Below are 24,632 nucleotides of genomic sequence, written 5' to 3' on the forward strand. Positions count from 1 at the left end.
TCCCACTCTGTGTTTTAGCAGAGCAGCAAATCTATTTCAACAGGATATTGAGGAGATGGTATTCATTCCATGGAGCCCTGTTCAGCTAAAGCCTCGAGCCTGGACCCACTGGCGAAATACGAGCTGCAAAAAAGTGACTATGTTCAAACATAGAAATCCATCATGCGAGGGATCATCCTTGGGCATACATTTTTATTTTCTCCTATTCTGAGCTTTCCTGGCAAAAGTCAATGGCTTCACCGGGACTTTGTTCAATCGCTATCTGGTCTTGTGAAGCCCTTCTCGGCCACAGCCTCCTGACTTCCATTTTTGAGAGTTTGGGGCTTTCGGGAATGGGACAGGCCGACAGGGAGTCGGTGGTCCCGCCAGACAAATTACGATCCAACCGCCGTGGAGGCGGTTGGAAACATGCCTCTTAGCATTGAGGCTTGTGCTGCGGTCCGAAAAAGGGCTGCGGCACAATCCTCACTGCTAAAAGGCATGTTTGTAAACATCCCTGCCCCTTGTGACAGGCACCATGCAGTGCCTACCACATGGTGCAGGGATGTTTAGGGGTGCACCATAGGTGCACCCCAGATCCCATACTGGAGAGCCAGAGGCAGTCAATTTCTTCCTACCTTTTCATGGCGGGTGGACCGCCATGAAATGGCAGGCGGAAAGGGACATTGTAATCCCCGCAGTGGTGCCTGAGCAGGCACCACCCCTATTGTAGGGATTACTGTCCCTCCAATGTTTGGATGCAAGGTATAGGGTCCCTCAATTAATAATACATAAGAGGGTCCCTGTAACATCAGAATCGAGGGGAGAAGAGCAGGGAAACACAATCAATAAACAACAACAACCAACCCCTTTCAATTGTATTCACTCTAGAACTATCCCACAGAAGAGATAACACTTTATCTATAACATTATTTTATTTTATTTTCAAAATTATTTTTCTTTTTCAATAGGATGACATCCATGATTTATAAAAAATACATGTATCTATTTATCCAAAAAGGAAGAATGTCAAAAACGACGAAGCTATACACTTTTATAAAAGTACATGATTCAACAATATAGAATAAATAACAACAAAAACACAGAAAAAGAAAAAATATCAGTTAATCAAAGAAGAAAAAATACAGTTGATCAAAAAAACAGACACAATATTAATAAAGACAATACATAACAATAATATACATTACAAACAGTATAAACAACACAAATGCGCAGCCGCACGTTTCGGAATTCCATGTACCATCCTTCCTCAGGGCCCTGATGGTGAATTCAAAGCAATCAAAATTAACTCATACATAAATTTAATTTGGTAAACTGATATTTCCAGATATTTGTTAAAGCTCCGTCAATAGTATCTGTGGGAACAGTTACAACATCCTTTTATTATCTGAATTAATCATACTATAAACATAAAATGTCTCTTAAGAGCTTAGTCTGAAAGTCAACAAGTCATTATATCCCGATAGAGTGAATAGAAAGAGCCAATCCTGATCCACAGAATCTTAGGAGTCCGGATCCACAAGAGTCAAGGAGAATTCTAGAAAGAGCCATAGAACAGTTACCCAGTGAAAAGGAGTTAACTAGTGAGTATAGAAAGACCAAATACACCCAAACTTAAAATAAAAAACTAAAGTTCTACATACTTGTTGTGTTAAAAGTAGAATAGGCCAGAAGCAGTTTATCAACAAACAATGGCTGAGTCCTAAGGCTTTCTTCGTACAAATCAATGTATATATATATGTCTTCAAAGGAAGATATGGGAGACGAACTCAGGCTATTAGATCAGAAAATGGCAGACAACAAAGTTAATGGATATTCGCCAAGGTTGGAAGCTAAGGTCATAAAAGGCATCCACTACAAAAGAAAAGAATAAATATTCAAATTTCGATCTGAAAAGTCATATAGGGAAGTTCTATGAGAACCAAAAGAACACACACCAACCTATTTCAGGTGAAGTACTTGTATGTCCAAAGTGGATAACATAATAGATTAGGCGGTACAATAAGAAATGGACACATCCATATCCGTAGATTGCTATGACCAGAAGAAATAATAGGATGAGTGAGCAGTAAAGCAAAAGTTGTAGAAATTCTGTTTGATAATACTCTAGTAGAGAAACACATACTAGTGTGGATGCGGCTTACTCGATATTAAGGTAGCTTGAATAATAGATATATTATCCCATCCAGTCCATGCTTTCTGTGGCTCAAGCTAACATAGCCTTGTAATAATTCCAAAATACTAAAGCAAATCTAAAAACAAAAAAAGATAAGGATAAAGTTAGAAATATATACCCGCCTTGGCGATAGTATATTCAAAAAGTGCTTGCGACTAGAGTCGATAGCCAAAATAAGGCTAATACAACATCTAGGATGTAATATCCGATATAGAGACCGTTTACGGTCCATCGTGACAAGTATTCCACAGAGATAGTACACTATAGATGAAAAATTTCTAGCGAAGAGAAAAATTGCAAAAAGCCCAAGTGGAGTCACACTTACTCGGTAACGGAGTTCCTCTAGGATTGGGAGTCCCCCATGTGGCTTCGGCTTGCACGTAACCAGAACTATTACGTCTCCATCTAAAGGCCTTCAATATATAGGTCTAATGTCTCAATTACAACATCAGATAAACATCACCTGAGTACTGAGCAGTCGTGTAGTCTGCGGGGATCCTAAAAACAAGATGCAGAGCAGTCGCCATATTGGATTAACGTAAGCTCGTAACGTCAGAGGGATACGTCTAAAGCTGGAAAAACGCCTAGTCCGAGTGTCGTATCCATGGTTAGCCTCAAAACACCGCCATATTAGAGTTTCACGGGCATATACAAGACAGTTCGATAGAATAAAAAATCCAGAACAATGGGTAAATTTCTATAAAGGAAATACCCATATGCACCATAGTTTATCCAAAAGGCATACATTCTAATCAAAAACTAAAATGTAGAGAGTCACGTCTAAATACCGAGGACATCGAATAGACCGCCCATGGCAATTAAATAGATATATTTAATCAACCGTACTGCAGTCGAAGCAACAGCCTATAAATTTTAAAACACTTAAGCAGCCATCTTGAATAGGGGTAACAGAGAAATGCAATCCCATGTTATTGGATGCGGGAGGGAAATACCGATAGAGAATCCAAAATTGCAATCAGAACTTGGATAAAATATAAACTCAGTCTCGCAAAGAATTCTTTGCAAAAGAGAAGGTAAAGCCAGAATAGATATTACATGGGTAAATGCAGAACTTAAATTTACATAATGGCATTTTCCCAGGGAACATATTCATTAGGGCCTGTTTCAAAGGTCTGGAGGGTATATATCCAGAAAACTTCCCTTTTACGTCTGAGGGCATCAATATTGCCATCTTTAGGAGTATGTACTCATTCTAATATCAGCCAATTAAGATCTTTAATAGAATGTTGGTTCTCTAGCCAGTGTTTCACTAATGGGGCTCCTGTGCGCTTGTTATTTATGGCAGATTTGTGCTCACTGAATCTAACCCGCATTTCTCTACTGGTTTCACTCACGTAGCCTTTGCCACAGGGGCAAAGGATAAGATAGATCAAGTTCGGGGTCTTACAGTTGGTCATCTCTTTGAACTGAAAAATCCGGTTGCCCCATTGAAGGCTAGAAGTAGTTCTGACAAAAGCACAAGCGTGGCATCCGCCACATTTATTTGTGCCTAAAATAGGATTAGTTCCCACAATGGAACGCTGAATCATTTCATTCTTCTCGGGCAACTTAGATTTAACCAATACATTTCTTAAATTCTTGTTTCTGCGAAAAGCAAAAATGGGTTTGGGTATAGTCTTCATCTGATTCCCTGAGTTGAGAATATGCCAAGAAGAATTAATTGCTTGACACAATTTGTTGTTAAAATTAGAATGCCTAGTCACACAGACTAAACTTACTTGGGTTGTTTTTTATTTATTCTGTAGAAGGATTTCACGATTATAATACTTAGCCCTTTTATAAGACTCTCTGATAAGTCTAAGTGGATATCCTCTGTTTCGGAGTTTGATTTTCAAATTTTCAGCATGTATGTCAAAGGATTTAATGCTAGTAGAGTTCCTGCGAAGACGCAGGAACTAACTAAACGGAATACTATCCTTTTGACTGCACGGATGGTAACTTTGGTATTGCAAAAGAGTGTTTTGTGCCGTAGGTTTAGTATACAACGAAACCTCAATATGTTCATCAATTGCCTCAATCCATGTATATCTCAAAACTCAATTTTCTCCTTTCTGATTTTGGGAGTAAACTTAAGATGTAGATCAACTAGATTGATCCGCAGATACATTCTGAAAGTTGTTCCTCAGGTCCACTCCAGATAAAATATATGTCATCAATAAAACTAAAATAGTGGGTGAAATTCTCGAAAAATGGTGCAACCTCATTGTAGATGAACTTATTCTCGAAAGCACCCATGTACAGATTCGCCACATTAGGAGCACATGCTGCTCCCATACTGATGCCCAAAGTCTGTTTATAGAAGGTATTATCAAATTCGAAATAGTTTTCTTGTAAAACAATCGCAAGACACTCCACAACTAAGAGATTGTCAATATCATTCATACTTTGGTCTAAAGCACTTTTCACCGCTTCCAGGGCCCCAACTTGGGGTATATTCGAATACAGTGCCTCAATGTCCATTGAGACAAGAAAATCTGTGCTAGTATTGAATTCTAAACCTTCGATTTTACTTATCAGGTGACCTGTGTCCCTCACATAAGCTGAAAGATTGCTGACCATAGGTGCCAGAAACACATCCACAAATTTGGATAGTGGTTCAGTAAGGGAACCGATGGTGGAGACTATGGGTCTGAATGGAGGATTCTCCATATCTTTGTGTACCTTGGGGAGACCATATAGAACAGGGATCTGAAAATGATCTTTATTAAAATATTCAAATTCCTGTGTACAGATACTTCCTATGTCTAAGGCTCTTTGAGTGATATCCAGAATATTGTTCTTAATTCTTCATTCAGGGTAGCTCATGACTTTAGTATAGTTCTCTGGGACATTGCGCATCCTCTGTATTTCGGCCTTATATTTGTCAGAATCCATAATAACAATCCCACCACCCTTGTCACTAGGTTTAATAGTCAGTTCCTTGTTGTTGGAAAGTGTCTGCATCGCCTTATATTCTTCATAATTAAAGTTGAATAAGGGTTTGGGCACACATTTCATTTTTGAGATTCTTCCTTTTTGGATAAATAGATATATGTATTTTTTATAAATCATGGATATCATCCTATTGAAAAAGAAAAATAATTTTGAAAATAAAATGATGCTATTGATAAAGTGTTATCTCTTCTGTGGGACAGTCCTAGAGTGAATACAATTGAAAGGGGTTGGTTGTTGTTGTTTATTGATAGGGTCCCTCACCAGATGCCTCTGCCCGCTGCAACCTAATGCTGCAGGCAGACTTGCAGGAGTCGGTGGCGGTGGGACCGCCACTGACGGACTGACGGTGGTGGTCCCACCGCCTTTGTAATCTGACCCTAAGTCATAAGGTACAATTTCTGACCAAGACGAACCTGGTTCCTGTATCTGACCCACGCTCGATTGTGGTTGGCCCTAGATTGCACCTAGGTCCTGGTCAAGCACATGCAAGGGAAAACACTGTTGGCGCTTAATGCTTTTTGGCACTATTTTCGTTTAATACTTTAAAAATGTATAAGTCTGTTCCCCTTATTGTATTTTGATTGTTTGGTGGCATTTTGCGCATTAATTGATTCTCTAGTTTTATAAATAAGAGTAGTATTTTTATTGTGCTGTGTTTTCAACTTTTTTGTTTTAGTACTTCTAACTGCTTTTCTTAAGTTAAGCCTATTTTCTCTGTGTAATATCTACCAGAGTTTGAGCCCAGGTTTAAATTACTAAAACCTTTACTGGAACTACCAATAATAGTGACATTATTGCTTGTGGTGGGCTACCATTCACTTCAACTGAATATCCAGTTTTGCACAACAACATGCACTCCATGTCATACACACAAATTTTATTGGTGAAGGTACACTGCAGACAACATCTATATCACTTCAGACCCAATCCCTTCCACTCCATAGCAATTACAACCAAGCATGGTGAGCCCCTCCATTTGAGGCAAGGAGTGTCACCCCACAAACCCCAGAGCTGAAAAATAGAATGGTAATAAAGTTTATTTATCACCATTTTAATTTTCAGCAACCCGTCCCGAACTAAGTGGCAGGACATGATGGCAGCAGCAAGGAGATATGTGCTATAAATTGGGCATGTCTCTTTGGCCGGCCATCTTGGGAGGGGCAGCTAGACATGCCCATTTTAAAGTTCTCTAACCTGGCTGTCTTAGACAGCTGGATTAGAGAAAGTGCAGGCCTCCAGTGCTCTTAGGAGCACGGAGAGAGCCTGCTTTATCCAATTGTGGCCCTGCTCTCATTCTGTTACGAGGCACTCACCTGTGCTCCAGATTGTTTCACCTTGATGACAATGTGAGGACAGGTCCCCAATCCCTCTAGAAACTAGCAGCGTGATACCAAGATATAACTTAGGATCAGTCCGGTAGTCTCAGGGGGGGAAAGGGGTTGGGATGACAAGAGAAGAGAAACAAGAAGATTCCAGCGGTCTTCTTTTAGGGGGACCAGGGCTTCAGGGGGCTTGAGTATTCACAGGATACAATAAATAGGAATGTAACTGGATAGTGGCTTGAGTTTTCTACTAGACTCCTAAGTACAAAACACAGAAGATAAACAATGTGTATATCTGTGAGGCAGTATCTTCTTACAGTTATCATAAACTTGTAACCAAAAGTCTCCAATAATTCTTACCTACAGACTACATAGGTTTCAACAGAATTTTGGGTTGATCTAACAATCTACTTGTCGATTTATGCAATCTGCAATAAACAATACAATCATTAACATACTGTCAAATAAGTGTAACAATCATGATAGCATTTAGTTATGTTCATCAGCATAGGTACCTGAATCCTTATATGCCAAGCTTAGGATCAGATGCCTTGAGTGCACAGAAGTTCAAATGCTGCCAAAACAACCTTCTGCCATAAAGGAACAAAATACTGCATACAAAATAATAGTAGTCAAAACCACATCTGTGCTGTTGTGATTCTTAAGGCTAACTTTGCTTGCGATAACTATTTTCACACTTTTAATAAGGCACAATCTTCTTTGTTTTATAAATGTCAATAGTTTCTGGGTACTACGGGAAAACTCGCCGTAACACTCGAGATGAAGTGTTTTCCTTCTGTCCAAGAAATATAGTTCTGATAATTTGCGCAGTTCAAAGAGCAATGTTCCAAGTTCTAAAAACAATGTTCCAAGTTCTAATGTAAGCAGACTCACCGTGGGATAGTTGTCTTCCAAAAAATACCTTAAAGCATGTTTTCTCTGTGCGCTTCTTTTCAGGGAACACGACACGGAAGAAGACGTCGGACCGGAGATTCAGCCCAGAACCAGGAAGCCAGGAAATTGCTGATGCAAGGCTGTCAAGCAGGAGATGCCGATCGGAAAACCTGGAGCCAGGTAAGTGTGTTGAAGCAACGGGGCCAAGCACTGAATAGTGAAGAGGAGTGGTTTAAATAGGCTCCTAAGGAGGTGCTGGGTGTGGTCCTGGGTGTGGCCCAACTGTATTTCAGGCCCAGGGATTACTGGGTGTGGTCCTGGGTGTGGCCCAACTGTCTTTCATGCCCAGGGTTTGCACAGAATAACTACACATTATTCTATTACTTATGGCATGATAGAGCCACAGTTTAAGAACATGACATAATACATGAACATAATTTACAGTAAACACATATATGAATAGGATGGTATTCCATGATTTGAAATGGAAGAAATCCATACATTAACAGGATGCCTTCTACAAGATACCATTGTTATATTACCAATTACTCTGTTTCTGCTGATATGTGTTCAAATCAAGGTGGACAGGGAAGGAGACGTGCATGGGACAATGCACCTGTAACACATACAGTGAGAGCAGCGCCAGGATTGGGTAGTGCAGCATCCTGGTCTGGAGATTCAGGAGGAGAGAAGACACCCGAGGGAGGAGAACGTTGTGCTGCAAGTTGAAAGGTAAGTCAGTTTATTTATTTTTTGTGCCCCCCTCCTCACCACCCTCATTACAAGCCAGCCGCCACTGCAACCAAGTACAAGATCTACTAGTTACAGAACACAGCATCAAAAGTCCCAGGCTGCTCATTAGGAGCCCCTGAGTGCCAGTGATACAACCGTAAGGACTAGCGTGTCAGCATTCCAGAGCTACAGTGAACCCATTGTTTTTGTGCCTTGATGCCCAGCACGTGGAATCCAAGAACATCCAATGCCAACATGCTCCATTTAACTAGTATCTATCATGTGCTATCATCATTTACCAAAACTCTCTTTGCAGCATGTAGTAAAGCTTCATGTCTTGTATTTCCACCAGCACACAAAAGGGTCTAATGAGAAAGATCCCATAGGGTCCTCTTGTGTGATATTCCTTGGTTTGCCATTACTCTGTGGCCTCTCGCATCAATCTAACGAAGCACACACTGTCCAGAGACAGGAATAAGAGCGACCTGCTAGCTTTGATCAGTTTAAGTTCACAAAAGAGTAGCAATCCATTTCGGGCTCTTTTCCTGATCCACTGTTTTACCAACACCAGCATTATCAGACTCTCAAACAGGGGCAGCTCCTCTGCTATGGTGGAGGAGCATCGCCCCACTGCTTTTACGCAGTGTGAAGAAGAGAAACATAAAATGATAGTAACTTTAAGTTATTATCATTTTATGCTTCATGACGTGTCCTGCTGCTTTGCAGGCATGAGGTGCATTGCCCCACTACTTTTAAGCAGTGTGAAGAAGGGAACATAAAATGATAATATCTTTAAGTTATTATCATTTTATGCTTTGTGACATGTCCTGCTGCTTTGCGTGACATGTCCTGCTGCTTTGTCCAGTTGCTGCTCCTGCTCTCCTGTCTCCGACAAGAGGAACAGGAAGCAGGCAGCCAGGCTCCCTCCCCTAAGCCAATCACAACACTGCAATGCAACGTTGTGATTGGTCTGAGCACCGTGACATGGCGCTCAGCCAGGGCTTGGAGGGGTAGGCATGTTCTTCATGCAGGCTGTAATGCAGCCTGCATGGAGAACAGGGAAGTGTGCATGAATGGCTGCGGTGGCGCGAGAGGGCTGACCAAACAGTCATTGCACACTTAGGAGTGGCAAACCACTCCTCCCCTACTCTTCTCCATGAGCAGAGCAGCCCAGCCCACCCGCCCACCTGCAAAGCAGCAGGACACATCACAAAGCATAAAATGATAATAACTTAAATGTATTATCATTTTATGTTTCTCTTCTTCACACTGCTTAAAAGCAGTGGGGCGATGGTCCTCTGCCATAGTGGAGGAGCCGCCCCTGCAATTGTGGGTGGCCCTTGTTTCGAGACTGCTGCTAGTGTTCTGTGTGATCTCTAAATGGGGAACAACTTAGACTTGCCCTTGGAATTCAGTGTCTCCAATTTCTATTTCTCCAGGAAGAAAGTCAACAGTTGGACCTTATAAAAGCTTGTGGAATCCCAGAGAGAGTAGGTTGTTGCATTGCAACCTTTTTTTGACAACGTCATCTCTTACCTCCGGAATTCTTGCAGATTTGTTTTCCATCACCAGCTTTTTCGTGATCATAGTCACTTGATAACAATAGAGAGTGCTTAGACCACACTCAAGGACATGGACAACACTTTAACATTTTGTTTAATTTTGTGCACATACCTTAGGCTAACATTTTCTAGTGCTTTCCTGTATGATGGTTTTCTTAATAACTTGGTTTGAAACTGTTTTCTTAACTATAGTCTTGTTTCGGTAGTTGTTGAACTTATGCTACAGATACTTTCTCTGGCAAAGGTCTTGTTCCTTGTTCCAAGTCAACAATGTTGAGCCAAGGATTCGTCAAAGAAATCAGTTTACTTTGGGGGTGGTTTTCCTTCCTCATAGACATCAGTTCCCTACATTAATGCTCTGTTTACAGTTAAAACTGAAAACAAACTTTTATCAACATATTTCTCTAGGCAGGATAGAAAGATTTTATAGCACATATATTTTAGTAAACAAAACAACAGAATAAGTATTTTCACAATCGAAAAATGTCTGAGGGATAACACAATGGGGCATGTTCCAAATTATCATCGTTGTGCACATGCAACTGCATGCTGCCTATCACTTTTCCAGACTCAATTGATGAAGAATATGTGATGATCTGCCCTTAGGGATGCACAGAAGGCTGCATGTGCCAGGCTCACTTTGATCATCGTGACTGCTACAGTGCCCCTGGATTTGGACAGGCTGGCTTAGATAGGGCTTTAGGGCCACACAAGAAAACAAAGGGCATGTTTCACAAAAATGAGTAATTATATTTTTGAGTAAGTTTACTACTTTTTGCTTATTCACAAAATATGAATGTAAGTGACAACAAAAACCAGTAGCAAGTTCAGCAGCAAACATAGCCAACCACTGATACTGTGACAGTCTCCTTCAGAAAATAATGAAGGTAGGAAGAAAACCTATAGTTAAATATGTTAAATTAAATTACATTATTTAAAATAGTTAAAAAAATTAATTAATATAATTTACTGTTAAAAAATATATAATAGTGCATGGTTATTATTTAATTGTAACATATTTATCCCTTATTTTGAATTCTAAAATTAATATAGCAATAAACTTACTCAAAATGCAAATTACTAAAAAGAGCAATTTACCTTTTTGAATCAGGCCTGGTTCACAAAGGTAAGTTGCGAGTTCTCCTTCCACTCTTTCTCCAGCTAAAATAAGGAAACTACTGACCCCCATCTTGTTGCATTTTCTATTCTCACTATTTAACAGCTCATTCAACATGGTGCAATACCACAGTTTGGAAAAACAGCCGTGATTAAGACCATATTGAAAAGGATTCTATCTCCCAAAGAGATCCTGAAAACTTTTGCCTAATCTCCTGCCCATTGTGTTTTTGTGCAACACTTGTACAACTAGTTTTCTCCCAGTTACAAGCCTTTATCAATGGCAACCAAGTCTTGCTTTCTGTCAAAAAAGGTTTCAGGTTGTGTCAAAGTACAGAACTGGTGGTGGCTACTGCTCTGGATGATTGACCAAGAATGGTGATGATCTTTCCACTGCCTTCAATACCATCACTCCATTCTCATCCCTAGACTTCAAGAAATAGGAATTGAAGATGGGGTATAGAAGTGGGTTAAATCTTTTCTGACTGAGGGCGAACATATGCCTTCCTTCCGTTAAATCTGAAGCTTAACATACCAGCTGTGGTTCTCCTAGGGCCTCTGTTTTGCCACAATTATTACTTAACCTGCACATGCCACTGGTGCACGTGTTACATTCAGCCTGAATGCTACATGTATGCTGTTGACGCCCAGCTGATGTTCAGACTTAAACTTGTCCTATCTCCTAATTCATCAATTCTGACACATCAGACAGTCTTTTAAATACCTTAGCTATAGCATATGGTGGATGACATCCCAAAGCTTAACTCATTGATGGCTGAGCTTTTCATCATCAGGAATAAGTACAATAAAGAGGATCCAGTCTGACCTCACATCATGCGCCCCTCTGCCTGGACCATCTAAAGCAGTGTAAAACCGTGGCATTCTGGTTGATGCAGACCTGTACTTTGAAGCACAATTAAAAGAGGTGTCTTTCACATGCTTCTGACAGATTAACTGACTAATAATAGTTTTACCTTATGTTAATTCAGAACACTACATGTGTGTTGCCAATGACTTGATACAATCAAGACTAGACTACTGTGATTCAATCTACCTTTGTCTCCCAGTCCAATTGATAAGTAAGACTGCACGTGGTTCACAACTCACAGTGAGACTCATTTCCGGTTGCAGGAAAAGAGATCAAACCAATTGTTTGCATTGGTTGCTGTCAGAAAGTGCATCTTATTTATGTTTATTAGTATTGTCATGTTTGTCAGAGAGTGCATCTTGTTTATGCCTTTTATCAGTGTTCTATAGGCCATCCACTAAGACTACCCTTATATTGTGATGGCCATCTTTAATCTTTACAGGACACTGCGTATTTTGTGATTCATCCAATAATAGTTGGTGCAAAACACTATATTAAATAATGCACCTTTTGATCATAGGACTTTTAGTGTGGAATAGGCCTGAAATTCGAATCAATTAGATCTGTGTGCTATTTCTGGCCTCCCTCGTTTCTGCAGGGCACTAGAGACTCTGTTTTTGAATTGTATATTGGGCCATGGCAGCACTTCTTTGTTTTAACGTTTTCCCTCATTATGATCTGGTTTGATGGCACAGCTGTCACCAGACAATCATGTGAGGAACGCTAGAGAGGGACTTTGGCTCCGCCAACAGGTCAGGAGCCAGGAGTACATGTTGTGAGTAGCAGAACTTGTGTGCCTCAACAAAATAATCCTTGCTTTCCATGCAGCGGTGATAATTTTGTTTATTTATCCAGCTGCCTGAGCTTGAACTTTTAGGGGCACACACATGACATTGTAAAGACATTAAAGTGTCTTAGATGGCTAAAAAATGTATGGTGTTTTTCTCTGGCATCAACACAGATGGAAGCTGGGCATTCCATGAATGTGTAGGTGTGGCTTGAAAGATCAACTCCCACCTGGCCTTTTAACCTTAACCACTAATATTATACAGTTCTTTGCTTCAACACAAATACATACCCATTCCCATGCTATTTACTTGTAAAGCTTCATGTTACCATGCAAATTTCATTTAAAAGACCAATGGGCATTGTCAATGCTTGTTTGATATGGTTACAGAGTTTTGTTGTTTTCTGTTTCCACCTTTGTAGTTTTTTCCAAAACGGTAGCTTTCAAGGAAACATTGCCTGCCGTCAGGAGTTTTTCTAACCTCATAGAGCACCATTAGTTGAAGGTAAACAAAGTGAAACTCTCAGAGGGATCCGAACAAACCAGGAGAAAGAAACTGATCGAATATTCAAGCATTTCTATCTAATTTCAGTTAGTAGCACTTGCACTTACGTATGGTATATTGAAGTTGTAATCATAGATCGATGTACTGTTAAAGCGTTAATCTAATGTTCTGACAACAGGAAGGTTTTCATCTGTTACTGAATAGGGTGTTGACTTTGCTTTTTTTTCCGGATCGATGACTGCATAAGTATGTGATTTCGTTGGGACACATATACACCATTGGTTGCTTTATCTATGTCACTAAGGGGCATATCAGCTACAGCCAGCGATAATTATCGCTAAGCGCACTTAGCGGGAGTGTAATTATCGCTGGATTATATCGCCGAGATAGCGCGTTATCATCAATGCTTATCTCCAATGCCATAAATGGCATTGTGATAGCAACAAAATGTGCGATTATCGCTGGAAATCCAGCGATAAAAGAACAGCGATAGGCAAATCCTTGTAGATAGGGCAGGGTGGACTCATCCCTACAATCCACCTCCCATACGATATAATGGCTAAGTAAGATTCAAAGCAGGCATAATGAAACCCGCGATTAGCGCGGTAAGCGCTACTTTTATCATCGCTACGCGGGTTAGCGGCCAGATTGATAATAGGAGAAAGTTTTGTTAGCGACATGTTCCATGTTACTTTAGTAAGGTACGCCCACTTTGCATATCATTAGCGTTGCGACGCTGGGCGTTAAGAAAACAGGCGCTGAGGCATGGAATCACACGCTAGCATGTCCTTGCTGATGGTGCGATAAAATTAACGCCGCTTTTTGCCCCAAAACGGACGCTAAAGCGGCGATAATTTTATCGCGGCCCCTTGATGATATGCCCCTAAGTTAGTATGGTGAATATTGAGCTCTGTTGAGTAAGGTGGGTTTTCCACATGCAAATTTTAGATTGGGGGTGGATTTTGGGGCTTTCTCCTCAGAGCCTGCCAGTAAATGCAGGTGAACTGCCACAAACATACGCGGTTTGTGCATTCACAAACTCTTTGCCAGTGCATTTCCACCCTAGAACAGTAACCCAGTATGGGTCGTGAGTATGGGAAAGGAGAGGGAACAACACCAAAATGACATGATGTGCAGGAGATGGGGTTCATCCGTGGGCAAAACTATTTCTCTGTAGAAAAATGAAAAAGCATAAAGAGTCAAAGGTACATCTGGGTTAAATTTCTATATTTTCACGCTGTGAGAACATTCTGCATGCATAGATGTTATGCGCGTGAGAACTTCTGAAATCCTCCAGACTGCCGGAATTCTTTGACAACTCCATAAATGTCGCATATTTACTCCAAACAAAGGAGTAAACCTACTGAAGCAAACCTCCGAATGTTCGCCTCGGCGTTTGTAAAATAGAGCTCTCGTTTCAAGTGGACACGTTGATGGAGCATACCCGGACCAATGAATATTGTCCGTAAGTAATTGAATATCATTAGAGGCGTAAAAGACATGAGCTGCGATTGCACCATTCCGTGTAAGGGATGAAAATAGCCTCGTTATTCATGTTGGTTTGCATTAAGTGTGGGCTTTTCCAATACAGTTGTTATTCTAATCTGTATGGACATTTTAGACTTAGCCTGTCAGAAGCTTAGCAAAACACTCTAGAGACAGGCCATCCGTTCCCAGGGACTTGCATAGTTTCACAGTTTGCATTGCACGTGCAATCTCCCATGAACGTGATTCGATACAATACGTTGCTCACATGACTGAAGGAAGGGATATAGGGTATTAATGGATTCCATTGAGAAGGCCGAATTCCTTTCCAGGAAGTTTTCAACTCTCGCGTGAGCTTCTTTCTGCGTAACAGATACCGTGTCTTTCTTGTGAATGCATTCAAGTTCCCACACAGTTATTTCCAGGAAGAAAGATGGCTTCATTCTAGCATTCCTGAGCATGCTCACAAACTCAAACAGTCTTCGTGGCATCTGTTTATTAACCTAATGAAGCATAATATGTAATGCTATGGCTATCTCAATTTGCTATAAATCTCACTAGGTATTTCACATTTTCCAAGCGGAAATGCAAAAATCATATATTTACATTGGTTGAGTGATTTATTCATGCGAATTAACACTTTTATAGTGTATGATTACAGTGATTGAATTTTTGCTAAAAAACACACACAATATGTATATAGTTATTTCCCTCTCTGTCTCTCTCTCTCTATATATATATATATATTCTCTCATGGGTTTTGTTGGTATTTATAAACTAACTATAAACAAACTTCTCAATGATCTATAGCCACGTCATAGACTGACTACTAGAAAGCCTGTCAAGGGCAAGATTCAATCAGTTCACAAACTGGGAGTGAGGATGGAACATCATAATATGTCAGGATTGTTGGATGAGAGGTTTTTCTAACGACTGGGAATTGCTCAGGGTATCATTTCAACCCATCAATCTTATGCCCACCATGCCACCTAAGTTTGGACCTGGCAACAGCCAAATCAGTCTTGACCCTACTCCAATAGGAACAGTCCAGCCCAGGCCCTTCCAGAACGAAAGCACAAGCAACACAGGATCGGTGTTGCCCTGACTGGGGGCTCATTGATCGGGTGTATCTTGGTTCCAGAGGCACAGTGAGCACGGGACCCACATCTGGTCATACCCTTGCCACTTAGTGCGGTACATCAGGCACACAAAAGGTGAAGGGAGATACACTAATCAGTCATGACCATGCTCCAATCAGTACACTCATGACCCTGCTCCAATCGGTACACTCAAGCCCAAACTGCCAGGCTAGGTACTCCCTGAACCAGAACACAAGCAAATGTGGTATTAGGCAAGACCTTTGCATTATATCATGAATTTACATATAGGGACCTACAGCCAGCGTCTTCATCCATTGGTTTTTTGTGTCATTCACATATTTCTTCTGCCCACTAAAGCATACTGTATATAACAATGTATCAGCTCACTTTAGCCATTGGCTAACTTGATTGTGAACCATGTTAATCTGTTCTTTCACAGGGAGCACATCCACAAACAGAGTAGTTCTCTCCAGTGACAATATGAGCTTAGAGACGCCCAAAAATATTTTTCGTTTTTGCCATTTTTTTCCCGTGGTGGGGGCGCTGCAGGCAACCCAACAATTAAGTTTTACAAAAATCTAAAAAAGCTTTGGCAAAGCCAATGGCTGACATCCAACACCTGCTTCGAAGGGGTGGCCACCGTTTGTTGTATGTGCAACTGTACGTTGTATACAATTGCCCTTGCAAAACTACCTTCACAATAGCAGAAATAGAAATTTAAAAAACACTTCTCAGGAATACTCCAGGAAACATTTGACTAACCTATGTTTCCTACAGTACACTTGAAAAGTGTTATGAATTCAAAACATGTATAGATATGCACTCAAACAGTGGAGTACACCTATGGGTGCAGATTTCCGTTTTTTTATTAATAGGAAGTGGACCCTTTGTTTTTACATTTGCTGGTTATTTTCAAAATAATAATTGTAGACCTTTAAGAATACTTCTACCTCATAAAGCACCATTAGTTCAGAGCAAAGGTAGTTCAACTCTTAGAGGGATCAGAACTCACAAGGAAAAATAAACTGGCTCAAGTATTGTAAAAATGTATGAAAGTATGGAATTTCAAGTTGAAGCACTTTGCTCTTATATAATAATGTTGCAATGACAGATGAAAGTGCCATTCTAATGTGCTGACAGGTGAACGGGGCTTAAATATCAGCAATGAGATTGTTTCTTCTGTTACTGAATAGGGTGTCAATGCCGCTTTTTATATTTTTCCAATATTTGACTTTATAAGTGTGTGATTATGTTGTAATTGATGCACACAACTGAATAAAACCTTGACGACTGTAACTGATGTATACATCTGGATTTATTCTTAAGGACTGGCTTAAAAGTTTCCAAGCGCTTAAATATATAATATTTAATTGGGCTTGCTCTGATAAAAACAACTTCATCCATTGTGATTTAATATGTTAATGTTAATGTTAGGGGTACTTGTAGAGCGCAAACAATCATCCCGGATAGGATATCACGGTGCTATAGTTGCAGTGAAAAAGTGAATAGGTAGTGAGGGTGAGTGCTAGATGGTTAGGTTTTAGTCGGGTTTAGGAAAGAGAAATGTTTTTAGCTGCTTCCTGAAGGACAGGTAATTAGTTGTTAATCTAAGGTTCACTGGCAGATTGTTCCAACTATTTGCCGCCAAGTGGGAGAAGGCTCGCCCCCCCATCTTTGCAGTTTTCACGCGTGTGGTTCTGGCTCTAGCAGTAGTTTGGGAGCGTAGATTTCTAGATGGGGTATAGAGTGTAACTTTGTTTTTTAGAATGCATGGGCCTGTATTATGCAGTGTTTTATGCGTTATGCATGGGGAACAACCTTTACAACGCAACTTTTACAACTCACTACCATTACAACGCATTTTTTACAACGCATAATCCATTACAACGCATGACATTACAACGCATGACACTACAACGCATTTTTAAAAACTACCTTTACAACGCATTCCATTACAACGCATACTACCATTACAACGCGTACCATTACAACGCATAATATTACACTATACTATCCAACACTTACCCTACTGATGCACCCCCTGGAGTTAGAATAGTAATTTTTACCCCTATACTATCTAATACTTACCTTAAATGTAATTTAATATTATGCGTTGTAATGGTATGCGTTGTAAAGGTAGTATGCGTTGTAATGGTAATGCGTTGTAAAGGTATTTTTTAAAAATGCGTTGTAGTGTCATGCGTTGTAATGTCATGCGTTGTAATGGATTATGCGTTGTAAAAAATGCGTTGTAAGTGCATGCGTTGTAAAAGTGTGCGTTGTAACGTCATACATCCGTTATGCATAGTAGCTTAAAAATAGCTCTTTGTCTCATCGGCAGCCAGTGCAAATCTCTCATACAGCACTTGGCTGAATCATATTTTCTTTTATTGCATATTGCCTTGGCTGCAGCATTTTGCACGGTTTGTAGTTTAGAGAAGAGATAATCACTCATTCCAACAAACAGAGAGTTTCCATAGTCCAGCCTGCTCATTAGTAGAGATTGGACCAAGATCTTTCTGCATTCCAATGGTATCCATGGAAAGACTCTTCTAAGCATTTTCAGTAATGCGAAGCCTTTACCACATATTGTAGATACGTGGGTTTTCATGCTTAAGGTGGTGTCCAATGACACCCCTAGATTCTTGGCCGTTATAGTCGGGCCAGGGGGGGTGCCTAATGTTGTGGGCCACCAGCTGTTGTCCCATAGCTGGGAATGTCTGCCGAATAGCATTATTTCAGATTTGTCTGCATTAAGTTTAAGACAATGACTATGCATCCAAATGGCTAATTCCGTAAGGCAGTTGAGTAATCTGTTTTTGGGGTCATTCTCCTCATCCAGTGAAATCATCAGTTGGGTGTCGTCTGCATAAGAACAGATCCCGACACCCCATTTTCGTCCTATTTTGGCCAGTGAGGACACAAATACATTGAACAGAGTCGGGCTCAATGAAGCCCCCTGTGGGACCCCATACTTGATGTTCCGGGGAGCAGATAGAAAATCACCCATCTGTACTGATTGTGTCCTATCTTGGATGAAGGACTGTAGCCACCCTAGGGCTTTTTCCCGAATTCCCTTTCCTGCAAGGATTTCCAGTAGACGATTGTGGGGTACGGTATCGAATGCCGCAGAGAGGTCCAATAGTATCAGGGCGACTGTTTTCCCCTGATCTACCTTGGTTCTGATGTTGTCCATTACTGCTAGGAGGGTTGTCTCCGTACTGTTGTTCGTTCGGAACCCTGTTTGAGATATATCCAATAAATCATTGGTTTCCAGGAAGTTGGACAACTGTCTGTTGACTAGTTTTTCCAGCACTTTAGATAAATAGGGTAGTTGAGATATGGGCCGGTAATTTGCCGGGTTGTTAACATCAGTGCCCACTTTTTTTAGTAGAGGGGTCACTATGGCATTTTTCCAGATTTTGGGAAATTCCGCGGAATTTAGAGAGGAGTTCAAAGCTTTTGTAACAGCCGGACATATTATCGGGGTTAACTGTGAAAAAATGAAGTGAGGGCATGGATCTGAAGAGGAGCCTGATTTTACTTCTAGCATTACTTTGCTCACCTCTTCCTCTGAGAAGGGGCCGAACTTGAGACAGTTCGCCTGAGTAGAGGGTGGCCCATGAGGTTTTATATGTTTCAGCTCAGTGCTGGGGAATGAAGTATAGATTGTATCTATTTTGTCACCGAAATAATCATTAATTTTATTGCAGTTTTCTTGAGAAGGAGGGAGGTTTGTTGAAAGATTCGTAGGATTGCATAGTTCTTTGACTATTTTAAAAAGTTCTTTCGAGGAGTTTTTGATTTCTATTATTCTATGCGAAAAGTATTCCTTCTTTGCTTTCCTAATAGCTTTATTGTAAAGTGTATGTTCTTTTTTGTAGGTAGCTCTAGTTTCATCAGTTTTATTGAGTCTCCATTTGTGTTCGTATAGTGTGCATTTCCTTTTCATTAACTTTAGTTCTAATCCGTACCATTTCTCAGATCTAGTGGATCTGTTTTTGTGTTGGGATTGTGTGACAGAACAGTGGTCTAGAGCCTTACCAATGTTATTCTGGAGTAACTCTATTTCATCATTCGGGTCGATGATAGATGTATTTATGTGTGAAAAATGTTGCTGAAATTTTTCAACCGAGAATTTTTTCCAGCTCTTGGTTTTGGCTGATGCCCAGGTTTGTGGCTTGAAGTTTTTAGAAAAAAGTTTGATCGAAAACTCAATTAGAAAATGGTCTGTCCAGATCATTGGTTTTATTGTATTAATTTCGATAGTTTCTATGTTAGAAAAGATTAAGTCTAAAGTGTGTCCTGCTATATGTGTGGGCTGGTTGATTCTCTGAGTAAGCTGTAGAATTTCCATATCCTCTAGTAGTTGTTTAGTAAGGGCATTGTTACCATTATCATGGTGTACGTTGAAGTCCCCTATCAGCAGGAAGTTTTTATTTTTAAGACAGACTGGCATTATTTGTGCAAGGAGTTGAGCACAAAAATCCATCGTACTGCCTGGGGGATTGTAAATTATTGCTCCACCAAGTAGAATGTTGGTGTTTATGGACACCGAGAAGGCCATGGCTTCGTGACTGTTGGCCTGTGTGATTACCTCCTGTCTACAAGAGAGGGAATCTTTAAATAGTAGGGCTACCCCTCCGCCTTTCTTCTCTGTCCGATTTAAATGAAGTATTTTATACTCATTTGGGAGGGCAGTTGCAATGTCGGGGGTGCTATGATGATCAAGCCAAGTTTCTGTTATAAAGGCTAAATCAGGATTAATTTCAGTCAAGATGTCCCATATTTCCATAGCATGTCTGGGTAGGGATCTGGCATTGATATAAATGCATTTAAGGATAAGATTTGGGGTATTTATTGAAGTGGGCTCGAGCCAGCTGACACTCTCCCATCTACAATTAATGCAACAGAAGGGGCCTGTGGTATTTACAGGTCCCATTCGTGCACATAGTGCTGGATCACTAGTTGTTATATTGTTGAGGCTCTTGAGCTCCTCACTAGAGTAGTAAGTGCGGTAGTTCGTTCTACCTGGGCAGGGGCTGCCCAATTGTGCAGGGGATGTGGCCCCTGGTCCCGGCCCGTCGCGGACGGGCGCAGACGGGCTTGCCTTTGGCGTGCCGCCGGCGCGCCCGCTGCGCGCGTCCGCTGCGCGCGTCCGCTGCGCGTTGCGCTGGTCATCGGGTTTTAACTTGTTTTGCCCTTAGCTGATTGGAGGGTTTGGACCGGAAGTGCCGGCCCCTTCCTGTTGCACGTGACTCCCTCCACACAATCCGAAAAATCGGTGGTGGACCGGGGATTATGTGCTTCGTAAGGCGGTAAGAATGCGGTGCTGATATTTGTTTAGTTAAAATGTAATTTTTAAAAGATACACAATGTTAAAATAGTAAAACAATGTTAAAACTTAAGTGAATCTTACTAACGGCGATGTTGGGAGCCCTTTACCCGGCGCTCCAAGCTATCAAATTGTTCAATGACACAGAGGGCCCTTTGCCAGGCGCTCCTCTAACGTAAAAGCAGGCACTCTCGTTCTCGCTCTCACCATTCACTTTAAGCGCGTCCGCTGCGCGTTGCGCTGGTCATCGGGTTTTAACTTGTTTTGCCCTTAGCTGATTGGAGGGTTTGGACCGGAAGTGCCGGCCCCTTCCTGTTGCACGTGACTCCCTCCACACAATCCGAAAAATCGGTGGTGGACCGGGGATAATGTGCTTCGTAAGGCGGTAAGAATGCGGTGCTGATATTTGTTTAGTTAAAATGTAATTTTTAAAAGATACACAATTTTACACAATGTTAAAATAGTAAAACAATGTTAAAACTTAAGTGAATCTTACTAACGGCGATGTTGGGAGCCCTTTACCAGGCGCTCCAAGCTATCAAATTGTTCAATGACACAGAGGGCCCTTTGCCAGGCGCTCCTCTAACGTAAAAGCAGGCACTCTCGTTCTCGCTCTCACCATTCACTTTAAGCGCATCCGCAAAAAGTCGCATGAGAAGGTCACTCATTTCAATGGTGTTTAATTAAACTAGGAGTGAGTTAATTGTTTATTTCATCTGAAATGGTTGACATTTTTTTTAGAATTTATTTTTTAGTAATTTCACCTTTGGGGAAGATTGCAAACTTGTCGATTTACCGCCCCCTCGCCAATGTAAAGTTTTTATTCCACATATTGAGATAATTTTTATGTTATTCAAATGCAGCCAAGTAAGCCAAGCACAACCCCTGGGTTTCCAATCGTGATACACCTACATTTGCAACATAGGTTCATCCTAGAAAATGTACCCAGATTTTCTCTCTGCAACTTTACATATATCTGCTTTTTCATGCACAATGGCATTGTGAAGGAAAGTACACTAAGTGCCTTTTCCACAAAACCTCATAGCCATTTCCATCTGTAAGTGCGACTTACACATACAAGCAGCTTGATGTACAATTGCAAGGTATTCGCAAATGGTGACCTTATAGTTCTAAATCAATCTAATCATACACAATATTACCTTAAAATGGCATGAAATTGCTAGCTATTAAATTTGTCCTAGGGTAGAAACAGGGTGTTTCAGGGCACAGACACCCTTTAAAGATTGGGAAGACTCACATTTAGGAATGTGTTGGGTGGTATTCACAAACTTTCTTCCAACTTATTCTAATTTTGGAAAAGCTTGGAGATTTACTCCTGTGATGAACAGCAGTAAATCAATTTCCTTTGGAGAAACATGGTGGGAAGTCCCCCGAAATTGGTGAGGGAAGGGATTTCTCCAACAGAAAAACATATTCCTAGTCTTGAATAAAAACAAATAGATTGCCAAAACAGTGGCATCTTTCCATGCAGTATTGTATGTACAATTGTACATGCAGAAATATCTTCACCTAGTTGCAGTGGCAAATTTATAATTGTTTCCAAATTAACTTCTGTAAATCTATATGCATGCAATATCGTAAAGCCCTGGGTGTAGATATGTGTTCTTTAAGTAATGTTTCCTGACTGGTTTCTACAATGTATATCTTCTACAGAATACCTGTGCAATATGAAGTTTCATACAAATTTTCATTTTCACCCTGAAATCCAAAGATATGTCACCTCAAAACACCCCTAGATAAAATCATGGGCCCAGATTTACTCAATCTTTGCACCAGTATCAAGGGTTTCAAAGCCTTGCAAGTGTAGTTGCTGTCCAGTTTAAAGTTGTTTTGCACTGGAAATATGACTAATTGTCAGTGCAAAACTCCATTTGCATTGCTTTATGTCGAAGGGGCATTTCTGGGGCAACACTATGTTGGGTCATCGCAAATTCCCATAGGTTTTGACCCAAAGCTTAATCTACTAAGAAATCCAGACTCGACTTTGCTTAAAAAATAACACCTCTTTTAGGAAGGCGTCAAACCGCAGAAATCTGTTTATTTCTCAAATAAAACCAGCACATTGCACGTGTGCTGCAGTGCATAGGATCTTACTGAGTGTGCACATGCATAGGAATTGATACTGGAATGCTATGTAACCAATACAAATATATGGTACACAGTGCACTCTCTCCTCTGAACCATAGTACAAGGCCGTACTTTGTGCATGGCTGCCTTGTTTGAGTGCCAGCACAGGGGATAGCACAATCAGCAGGCCAATCCTAATCAATATGGCTGTGCGCTATGTTTTCCTTCTTGTTGTTTGGTTGCTGCACTGCGTTCCATGAAAAGTTAGTACATATCACACATGGATTCCAATAGTTGTGCTTGTTTAGTACAAAAACAATTGCTTAGAAAATGCAGAGTGCCCCTCCATTTTGCAAGGTCTCACTAGAAAATGGGTCTTTAAAGGATTATTGAAAAGAGAAATAGGAGTGGCAATAGTCCTAAGATTAGAACACAGGTCACTGGCAGTTCTGCACAGCAAAATTATAACAATGTGTGTGATCTTTCCATCTTTCCATTTTCCAATATAAATGATTGATGTTAGTTAAACAATATTAATTTGTTGTGAAAGCACTTTCAGCTACAGACATAATTTGCCATGTAGGTAATGGGAAGTATTAATACAAAACTCAGGGTGTGGACCACACTAGATGAGTCAATGTTTATAGCAGAACTTCCTTCAAGGGGAAAATGAAAAATTATTTACTAAAAAGAATGCACTTGCTTAGGCTTGTGAAAAAGAATATAGAATCTCAAAAAGGCAAAATTGCACTTAAAATATAGGGAGCCAGTTGGTACATTTTTCTGATAGATAGGGTTGGGTGCAGGAATAAAACTGCAATATATACAAGCACCAATACTCCTAATTCACAAAAAAGTAAATGGAAATGCAACTTATGCACCTAAATGTGTTGCTTTCACAAACTGCATTTTGTAGTGGGTAAAGTAGTAATACAGAGGGACTACTTTATATACTACAAAATGCAATTCACAAACCTACTCCCAGAGAGCTCTTCCTCTTCTATCTTTTCTTTGTGGAACAATAAGGATGAAAAGTATTTCAATTAAATAAATGTTAAACATGTAATCAAACTTATTAAAAAAATAATTAAATGTTAATGAGGGTGGGTATTTTATTTACATTTTTTGTTGAAAATCAATATTTATAACATCTATCAATTAAATTAATGCATTAAAAAAGTTGTATTATTTAATACACTTTTAATTTGAAGAGTAAGACAAATTAGTATGCTGTAAAATTTTATTTTATTAGTTCCAGGTTAATGTTAATTATTCTACACTATTTTATATTTCTTTTTTAAGAATAATAAACTTTAGAAAATGTCCCTACTTTCCCATAGGGAGATCGAAAAGGTGAAATGTTGCTAGTAATAACTTTACACTTACCACTCCCTGCCTTAAGGGGGTGGAGACACTTAAGTCTACACCTGGGTGTACACCTCTACTTGGAAATAGTCAAAACCAAAATAGCGAAGAGTTACATGAGGGGGTTATTTATGAGAGCCCTGCATCACATTTGCATCACGTAACGTGGTACATGCACGACCAAGGGCTCTCTTTAAAATTTATGAAGCCATGCAAAGCCACTCTGCATGGCTTTGAGTGGCCTCATCAATCATGAGTAAGGCGGCGTGGAGCATAATCGCTGCGTTGAATTACTCTGCACCCTGGAGGCGTTCCATAGGTGTTGCGGTGGGTCTTCCCATG

This window comes from Triturus cristatus, chromosome 6, assembly GCF_964204655.1.
Source record: "Triturus cristatus chromosome 6, aTriCri1.1, whole genome shotgun sequence".
Taxonomy (NCBI): Eukaryota; Metazoa; Chordata; class Amphibia; order Caudata; family Salamandridae; genus Triturus; species Triturus cristatus.